The sequence below is a fragment of the Pongo pygmaeus genome, chromosome 1 (assembly GCF_028885625.2).
Source record: "Pongo pygmaeus isolate AG05252 chromosome 1, NHGRI_mPonPyg2-v2.0_pri, whole genome shotgun sequence".
Taxonomy (NCBI): domain Eukaryota; kingdom Metazoa; phylum Chordata; class Mammalia; order Primates; family Hominidae; genus Pongo; species Pongo pygmaeus.
The window spans coordinates 50,601,935-50,612,920 of NC_072373.2; the positions used below are offsets into that span (position 1 = coordinate 50,601,935).

Genomic DNA, 10,986 nt, shown 5'->3' on the forward strand with positions numbered 1-10,986 from the left:
TGATTTACATTTTCCTAATGATTAGTGATGTTGAGCATCTTTGGAAAAGTATCTATTGAGGTCGTTTGCCAATTTTGTAATCAGGTTGTTTATTTTTTCTATTGAGTTATATGAGTCCCTTATAAATTTTGAATATTAACCCCTTATCAGATACATGGTGTGTAAATATTTTCTACCATTCTGTAGGTTGTCATTTCATTTTTTTATTGTTTCCTTTGTTGTTCAGAAACATATTAGTTTGGTATAGTGTCATTGTTTATTTTTGCTTTTGTTGCCCATTCCTTTGTTTTCATATACAAAAAAAAAAAAAAAAAATCATTGCCAAGACTGATGTCAGGGAGAGTTTACCCTATGTTTTCTTCTAGAAGTTTTAGAATTTCAGGTCTTACATTTAAGTCTTCAATTCATTTTGAATTAATATTTGTGTACACTGTAATATAAGGATCCAGTTTTATTCTTTTCCATAAAAGATATCTGTTTTTTCCAACACTATTTACTGAACAGATTATTCTTTCCCCATTGTGTCCTCTTAGTGCCCTTGTCAAAAATTAGTGGACCCTATATATGTAGGTTTATTTCCGGGATTTTTATTATGTTCCATTGCTCTATGTGTCTGTTTTTAATGCAGTACCATACTGTTTTGATTATGATAGTTTTGTAATATAATTTGAAATAAGGAAGTGTGATACCTCCAGCTTGTTCTTCTTGCTCAAGATTACTTTAGCTGTTCAGTTTTGTGTCTGTGTTCGTTTCATACAAATTTTAAATTGTTTTTTAATTTCTGTGAATAATGAACAATGTTATTGAATTTTGGTAAGGATTTCATTGACTCTGTAGATCACTTCGGGTAGTATAGGATTTTAACAATATTGATTCTTCCAATTCATGAATAGAAAGTATATTTCCTTTTATTTGTTTCTTCTTCAATTTCCTTCATCGATGTTTCATAGTTTTCATCCTACAAATCTTTGATCTCCTTCATTGAATCTATTCCTAAGTATGTTATTCCTTTTGATGCTATTTTAAATGAGATTAATGTTTTAATTTCCTTTTCAGATAGTTCACTGCTAGTATAAAGAAATCCAACTGATTTTTGTACGGTGATTTTGTATCCTGCAGCTTTACTCAATATATTTAATAGTTCAAAAGTTTTTGTTAAAGATTTTAGGTTTTCTCATATGTAAGATTATGTCAACTGCAAGAAGATATTAGTTACCAATTGCTGCTATAATAAATTTACACAAAATTGGTGGCTTAAAACAGCATATTATCTTATATATCTGAAGGTTATAAATCCAAAATCAGTATTATTGGGCAAAAATTGAGGTGTTTAAAAGCTGTCTTCCCTCCAGGGACTCTCAGAGGCCTTCTTGTCTCTTCCAGCCTCTGCCAATTGCTGACATTCCTTGGCTGTGACCACCTGACTCCAGTCTCTTCCATCTTCACATTGCCTTCTCTTCTTTCTGTGTCAAATCTCTCTTTGCCTCTCTTTCATTAGGACGTTTGTGATTACATTGGACTCACTTGGATAATCCAGGATAATGACTTCATCTCAAGATGCTTAGTCACATGTTTTACAACTCCATATCAGTCTGCTATATCACTTACAACCTTAAAAAGAAAACCAAACTAAATATTTGTAAAATCCATCCTAAGAGAACCTAGATATTTTTCAGATAATAGAATAAAGCTATCCAGTATTGCTAAGCAACACTTGGGGGTACCGAAATAACAATACAAAATACCTGTCTTTTTAATATTTATGTAATATTTTGGTTATTTTTGAATTTCTGTTTATGAATCTGTCATTTTAAAGTTGCATATATACAAAATCCCTGTCCTTTCATTTTATAACTATAATACTAGTACACTACCCTGTTTGGTTTCAGAGTTGGGCTATTAATTCATGTAACAAATATTTTTCAATATCCTCTAAGTGCTAGGCAATTTTTTAGTTTTTAACATGAAAATTTTATGACAGATGTTACCAATTAGGTATTTTTTCATAAATTCCTATGTCAATGAATCAAACTGATGTGTGAAAATTCCTTATAATCATGATCTGAATTAACACATTCCACTGAAAATGTTTTTATGAATGCTAGGTATGTTCTAAACATTCTATACCATCTTCTTTGAAAAATAATGAAGCATAAACTCTTGTCAAGGAATTTTAGAGCTTTAAGGAAACAGACAAAGTTGATCTAGTTCAAAAAGACACAGACCCCTAGTCAGCACAGCAGTTTAAACAAGGCATGTAGTCATTTGCTTCTTATTCTCGTACTCCTGCCAGTGTTTCATGCTTACTCCCTCATTAAATAGATGGAATTTATCATTCAATGGAGAAATTACCCACATGGAATAGGCAGTTTAGTAGGGCGAGTGGGCATGAGATTTTTGGACCCAGATAAACATGGGTTGGTTTCTTGACTCTGGCACATGTGTGAGAGTGGATAAATTATTTACTTTGCTGCATTCATTTATATCAAGTGACTAGACATAGTAAGTCTCTCAGTATATGATAATAGCTATGGTGAATAGAAATATAAATAAGAAAATGTAAATAAGACAAATGTTATGTGGTTAGAGACAGTGTGTGCTATGTATGCAGGATTTTTCTTAAAGATGACAATCAATTATTTTTTAGGGACTAAGAGAAAACTTTAGGGAGGAGGTCTTTAGCCTTTAAAGGTTAAAGAAAGAGAATGAGGAAGGAAAAAGAGCATTTTACATATATAGTACATACACATGTACACAAACAAGAAGGAGAAGGAAGAAGGGAAGGAGCACGAAAATAGTTACAGTGGGGCGAGACTGGCGTGACATGTTTATATGACCTGATTGCACCAGGCAGAATCTCAGATAATACTAGAAAATAATGTTTTATAGTTAGAGTAGGGCCCAGGTACTATAGATCTTGAAAATCAGGCACAAATGGTTACATGTGCTATGACACAAGATAGGGAACCATTGAAGGTCTTTGAGTAGAAGAGTGACATGATGGAAATAGTTGATAATTTGCATATATAGTGAAAGAGTTTAAAGAATACTAATCAAATGAAATTGGGAACTGAGAAAAATATATCTTCTGAAACAGACAATTTAATGGAAAATTGTGACACTATACAAGTAAATAACATAACAAGAAAAAGACTTTGCAGAATATTGATTTAATGCATCACTTAAGCAAGAGAATATTTCAAACCTGCATTATCTATGCTCTATTTCCTTGTACCTTGGACAGCTTATCTATTTACCTCCCTCCAAAGAACAGGCACAGTTTTCTACATGAATTGTTTGCTTATGATGTATAGTATTTAACAGACGATAAACTGCATCTCAAAGAAAATTCAGCACTTTTAGAAGTTATGTATTCTTTAATATGTCATGGGTTATAATATCATGAATAAAAATGACTGAAATTAAATTCAGACCAGCGGAAGATAACTGCCATCATCATCATCTGTTGAAAACATATCACTGCCAAAGAAATCACTTTCAATATGCACAAAAGTTTGTAAATTGCAATTTGACCCCATTGTATAAATTTCAATAGTCCTCTGAAACATCGAAAGAACCCATTTAAAATAATTATGTTGATTCTAAATTGTGCATTCAAATGATATGTTCTGTTCACAGTTAGTGGATATGACAAGAACATATGCCATAAAACTAAGATGAAAAGTTGAAGTTAGTTATCAAGCCTATTGTTAATTTTAAAAATGTAGGTAAGTAAAACGTACCTCTTGAAAATGACTAAAATTTTTTTAAGATAGAAATTGTTTGGTTATATCTATATATTTATCATATTAGAGATAAAAATTAGCCTTTATTACGGTGAAAGCTCTGTGGAATTCTCTTAGCATAGGAAAATAAATGTCACTCTCCATTAAAATGAAGCAAATGCCTTATTTGGTCAAATCAGCATGCATAATTTAATTAGGTGCCCTAATATTCTTCAAAATAGCATGAAAGGGCAGCTCAAATATGTTTAGTAGTTCTGAATTTTAGAAGCATTATAGTGAAATGGTATGTGTCCTTACAGAACACTTCACGGTAACATCACTCTGCTCATGACTACAGAGAGGTCTTAGCAAGTTTCTACTCTTCTCAGTCTGCAAAGCACAACAGTCACAGGGACAACTGGATGTGAAAGTTGAGAGGCAGAGAGCTTGATGGGTTTTATAACATGGATCTGAAGAGATCAAGGTTTGCGGGAATCTGGAACTGGTAGGAGCTACAAAGGATGTGGCTTTGGGGAACGGAGGGCAGAGGGAAAATAGTTCTTGTAATTGAAATTCTTTTGGGGGATGAGAAGTTTGATCTCACTTTTGCTTTCATGAATGTAAGCAAATAGGAAAAGTGATATCTTGTAATTTATAAAACCCTGGCTATTTGGACAAACCCCGAATTTAGGGCTGGAAGTCAGAGTCAGATGAAACACATCAGTGTCATTTGAGTTTCTCTTGCTCCTCTGGGAGTTGACTTGACCCTAGCTCAAGAAGAGCATCAGTGGATGTGAAATGATGTAGATGAACTAAAGACATTGATAAAAAGCTAACATAGAGAGCTTAATGAAAGTCAGACCGTTTAAGGCAGCAAAGAACAGAAAAAATCAAAGGGAAATAGTCATAAGAGATATTTGGAGAGCAATGCTCTTGACAGCTTTGGTGTTAGTGATAACTGGATTTTTATTTTTTTAATGTAAAAGATTGTTTCCTTGTCTATGGCTCTCCTACATATCATATACTGCATAGTATAATATATATTACTCATATATTACAATATATAATCCACTATATTTAAAGAAGTTGAAGAACCAATAGTATGTTTGTTGTTTTTAGATGCATTTCAATGGTTCCATAAAGGGTTTAGTATGGTAGGTTTAGCCATACCTTATTATCTCTTCTTGCCAGGTAAGAAAAGAGCATTATTGTTCCCATCTGATAATGTTGGTAAATAGTACATTCTCTATAAATATTTGTTGACTGACTCTTTCAACCTCACAATACATATTATAAGTGAGGTTGCTGGAGAAAAACATTAGGACAACTTATCAATTGTTACAGGAAGATGGGAGTGACTCTAAGGAAAGGAATTGTACCTTTTTTTTTTTATTAAAATGCAATGTACTGAATAAGTCAGAGGGACAGTGAGGCGTAGTTATATATGATATGATGATAATGATTAAAAGTTGCATCAAAACTGGATGTTTGTTTCTGTGATGAGCCCATATCAGATCTCAATCCATGGGTCCTTCGTCTTTGGTCATTGAAGAAGAGATGTCAAGAAACCCAAGGGCCAGAACATAACTCGGCATCAAGATTGAAATCTGTGACATTGTAGAAAACTCTACAAGTATACCATCCGCATCTCCAGGCTCTGCGTTGCTCCTCATTCTTGCTGATGATTGACTTTCATGACTCTCTAGTGTGTACTCTTGTTGAAAATGGGCTATTTTTCCCGTCTTAGTCTATAGGCTGAAGCTAAATCTTAGTCACAATTTTAAAGTCCTAAGAAAAAGACTTGATTAACTGAACTTAGATCAAGTCCCAAACCGGGACTGATACATTGTGGACTGGGTAATAGGAACAGGATTACCTCAGTTGCAAACGTGTGAATGGAAGGCTACAGTGGAATTTCCGAGAAAAGAGGTGTGGGAATCCTATGCAATAGGCATTCACTGTATTTGTCTATCTTGAGCTGCTGACAGGAGCTGTGCTCTAAACAAAAAGAAGTAAATACCTTCCAGTATGACTGGATTTTCCTCCCTCCCATGCCCCCATATCATTCCAGATTCCCTTGTCTACATTGAGCCAGTGGATTTGTATTTGATCTGAAAGTTTTCAATCTACAGATGAGTTCTACAATCATTTGAGTATTCAAGTTTGAGTTTAATCCATTTCTGCTTTTTCTCCTTCTACCCAGACCTGAAGCTCAGGTTCCAGCATGCTTCATTGATGACTGTGCCCACTGTACAGTTGTTTTCAATCTCCACTAGCTAAGAAGCATATTTTTGTCATTTGCTTTTCATTCCTTGAAATCATCCCTAATGCCAAAGATTAAACTGGACTTTTTTTTTCTTTTTTTCAGGCTTAATTCACTTTATTTTTCTTGTATAAAAACCCTATGTTGTAGCCACAGCTGGACCCTGGGTCCTCTGCACCGAGACTCTGGTGTGGGACTTGAGGAGGTGGTCAGTGAATTCCTGCTAGGGAGACTTGGTGAATACAGTCTTCTTCCAGAGGTCGGGGGTCAGGTAGCTGTAGGTCTTAGAAACAGCATCAAAGGTGGCCTTGGCAAAGTTGCCCAGGGTGGCAGTGCAGCCCCTGGCTGAGGTGTAGCAGTCATCGATGCCAACCATCATGAGCAGCTTCCTGGGCACAGGCGCCGAGACGATGCCAGTGCCCCTGGGAGCGGAGATGGGGCGCACAAGCACAGAGACGCAGCGGCCTGTCACCTTGCAAGGGACGGTGTGGGGATTGCAGATCTTGTTCCCCCAGTAGCCGCTGCGCACGGGGACAATGGAGAGCTTGGCCAGGATGATGGCCCTGCGGATGGCAGTGGCCACCTCCTTGGAGCACTTAACACCCAGACCGACGTGGCCATTGTAGTCCCTGATGGCAACAAACGCCTTGAACCTGGTGCACTGACTGGCGCGGGTCTGCTTCTGCTCCGGCATAATCTTCAAAACATCGTCCTTGAGAGAGACCCCCAGGAAAAAGTCAATGATCTCAGATTCCTTGATGGGCAGGAAGAAGAGACAGATTCCCTCCAGGGACTTGATCGACCTCCGCGGCCTCCGCCCAGGCCCTGGCCCTGAATGTCACTGCCAAAACCTCCATGGAAGCCACCGCGGTTCCCCATCCCAGGGCCCCAGGGGGCCTCTGCCCCGCCCCGCCTTCCTGCTGCATCTGCATCATCCGCCATTTGGTGTTTTCTCAGAAAATACGCTAAATTGGAAATTTTTAACATAACGATCATCTGTTAAAGCAGCCAACTGAGGTTACTATTCCCCTCCCCAGCCCCCAACCCCTATTCCTTTTAAGCAAAAATTGTCTCAGATTTGTAAAAGTGGAGAAAACAATTTGTCCAGGTGACAGGTATAATTTTATTTACTTTCCAATCTTTCTTCCAATGATTTTATTTCCCTCTGTAGACATAGTACATTAGTCTAAGGCAAGTTCCTATGAAGGACTTTTTTTCTCTGCTTTTAATGTCTTTTAAGACAATCATTAAAATTGTACATCCAGCAACACATTTTCTATCTGATATTTTCTCTGCTTATTCTAAAACTTTAAAATTTTAAGCTTTCCTTGTAGAACTTTCTACTTAAATTATTAATCCAATTTAATTTAAATTTTCATAAGTTATTAAAGAAGATTGCATGTGAGTAGCCAATTTTCAGATTTGGCAAGTTCTAATTCAAGACAGTGCTAATGTGCAGCCTTTGGGTATTAACTTTCCTTAAGTAAAGCATGAAATAATTTCTTTCATCCAAGATAAAATGTGGATGGCAAGTGCTTTTCAAAGGGTTTAATTAATTATCTCAATTTTAGACCACCCAAGAGTTGGAAGTAGAGTTGGAATTGAATATATAGATACAGCTCAAAAATAATATGATGTCTGGTAGGCCTAACAATTTTCATAATTGAAGTCATTAATAGATAATTTGGTGTGTCTTTGAAAGCCATGTATTCACCTACATTAGGAAGCTAGAGTTATGAAATAAACTGTTATTTCTTGTGACTTTGCCTCTATTTTATTTTTCCGGGGTCAATGGGATAATTTCATAAAATTAATTGATCATTAGATACTTGCTTTCATTAAATAAAGTATCACAGTAGTCATTATCATGGCCTGAGGAATATTTTTGAAAAGAAATAACATAAAATAAACCTTTGTAAAAAGAAAAGCCAAGGAAGACCAATAGAAGGTTCAGCAGAAGTTTCCATAAATACATACACTCCCCGAATAGTGTTAAATGCACTTCAGCCTTGAATTCCACTGTGTTGCAACCACATACATACTCAGTTAATATAAACAAGGCTAAAACGGCTTAATTGAATCATATGTGCTATCAGATGAAACATAAATACTAACACAAAAATGAAGTAGATAGGCATTCAGTGGTGTTATTTGAGGGTCATATAAGAATCTCCCTTTTATCAAACATTTCTTCACCAAATAGTCACATTGCCTAAAATTTTTATGACTGGTTAGTCGAATAGAAAAACATTCACCACTGGATACCCAAATGGGTAAATATACTTATTCATACTGGTGCTGTCCAGTAGAACCACACTACAAAACCAGTCTAGCAGAGCACTGAGCAAACATTTCAGAAAAACAGGAGCTTATTTTGAAATTCATTTTAGTATAAAAACAGCAAAAAACAAACAAACAAAAACAAAGCCAAAGTTGGCTATTATGTTTTTGAGCTCTTGATCATTCAAGAGCTAAGTGAAAGCATACCAGAAATAAAGTTGTGGATGAAAGACAAATGTAACACCTTGGATAGATAAATGAGATAGCAGAAAGTAGAACTTTTGTTAGGAGTTATGGAGTGGTTCAATTAGATTTTTATAAATTCTATTTTGCTGGTATGTGGCTGATGATGACATAAGAATTGCTGTGGCCTGAAGTTATCATGTATGGTCAAGTGATAGCAAGGTATGGTAAAGTTGGAGGGTGAGGACAAGAATTGACACAGAGGATAAAAAGAAAAAGGGAAAGAGTGTGGTGGGAGGAACTCTCTTGTTGGAGATCGTTATTAAGTTACCTTTAAGTAGTTAGCCTCTGATATTATGCCCTAAGATTTCTAAATGGTTCCTAGTGCCTTGCTTATGAGTGTGCTCAGCAGAGCAGCAGATTCAGCATCTCCCAGGAGATTATTAGATATGCAGAATTGAAGACAGTGCTTCAGACCTACAGAATCAGAATCTGTATTTTAACAAGGTTCCAAGTACTTCATGTGCATGTTAATTTTGGAGAAGCATTCCTGTTTGGTTATCTAGACGTAAATGCTCAAACGATGTATTGGTAAATGAAATTTAAACTCTAATAAAAACATTGTTCTTTTATATAATTTTGTGGTTTTAATCTGAGACTAGGCAATAATGACACTTTGTTTTGCTCAATTTAATTCTAAAATATAGAGTATCTGTTCACAGGCTGCATTCTGTCTACATAACTGTTTCCCTGTGATTAGAAGACAACAGAAAATATACTTTGAGTTTTGTCAGCCAAGGCATTGGAAATTGGGAGATTGCCTATCTTCTCTTTTCCACATGATGTCAAAGCAGCCACATGAAAAATGGAAAACCATGCCAAGTGCAGTGACATGCACCTGTTGTCTCAGCTACTCAAGAGGCTGAGCCAGGATCACTTGAATTCAGGAGTTTGAGACCAGCCTGGGCAACGTAGCAAGACCCAATCTTAAAAAAAAAAAAGGAAAAGAAAAAGCCAAAATAATGAGTTTTCAAATTTGTTCTACATGAATGATATATGTATTTGAGAAATTCACTATGTCTGAAGGCTTTTATGTACTCATAAGAAATCTGGCCATCACTCTTAAGAAAGGATAATAGACCAAGAAAAATCAAACACCTTTCAGCCACTTAAAGGTAAAAGATCTAAGTTCACAGAAAATGTTATCTCTTACAGAGTTCAATGCAAAATAAGAGGCAGCCTTTTTTAGCTTGTTTACTTCAACTCCCTATGATCTGACCACATATTCCAATATGTACTCATTGTAAATTTGGAACAATTAAGAAATGTCCTGCTCAGATAACTCTCGTTTCATCAGATCCCAATTTTCCCACCCAAGGCCCAGACCACCCAAAAAACTGGGCAAAATTACTAGCAAGAACTATATAACTAAAGGTTTTATGCATACCCATGAAAAGTAGCTATTTCTACAATCATTCTCCCCTTTAGTATGCAAGTTTGAGGTCAAATTAGAAATCTTAACATAATCCAATAATTTGTTTGCATGTCCAAGATACAGAACAATTTCATAGTCATCATGAGACATGGTGTTGTTCCTATGTTGCATTGTGACTTACCAACAATCATATTATTTTCCAGATCTCAGTTTCTCTCTTTATATTAAGGAGATAAAAATACTAGTACCACCTTCCTCATAATGTTATTGTGAATATAGGTAACAGTGGGAGTTAAACAGCTTTGAGATGTATCAAGCACTATATTAATATAAAAGATTATTATTGGTAAGATATTTTCTTTTTATTATTATTATTATTATTATTATTTTGAGATGGAGTCTCACTCTGTCACCCAGGCTGGAGTGTAGTGGCATGATCTCGGCTTACTGCAGCCTCTGCCTCCCAGGTTCAAGCGATTCCCCTCCCTCAGCCTCCCGAGTACCTGGGACTACAGGTGCATGCCACCATGCCTGGCTAATTTTTGTATTTTTAGTAGAGACAGGGTTTTGTCATGTTGGCCAGGCTAGTCTTGAACTCCTGACCTCGGGTGATCCACCCGCCTTGGCCTCCCAAAGTGCTGGGATTACAGGCATGAGCTATTGTGCCCGGCTGGTAACTATGTTTTCTTAAAGACACTGTAGGATTTATAAAGTGGTATGCATTTGGGTTTATTTAATAACATGTAGTTTAGGATGTCCAATTCTGCCATCAATAACATTCATTTTTCAATAGATTTTTCTTCAGAAAGTTGAACATAGAAATTGACCATTTTAATGTAGAAAGAAATATTTTTACAGAGCAACAACATAGATATAATTTTCTTCACTCTATTTGGCCTTGAGCAATTATTCAAGAGTACATAGATACAATTTTGAAAGAGTGAGGAAAACATACTCATAAATTAAATTGTTGGTATTATTTTATTTTCATGACTACTACATTTTGAGTACTTTACTCAAGTTCATTTTCTCAATCAATTTATTTATAACTGAATATACTTAATGGCCATTATAAAGTGTATTTAGAATTTTTGAGCTCA

The 10,986-nt window shown here is 35.7% G+C and overlaps 1 pseudogene; it reads right to left on the reverse strand.

Moving 5' to 3' along the window:
* Window positions 1–6,211: 6,211 nt before the first annotated feature.
* On the reverse strand, window positions 6,212–6,930 carry LOC129006880 (small ribosomal subunit protein uS5-like; annotated as a pseudogene).
* Window positions 6,931–10,986: the final 4,056 nt, after the last annotated feature.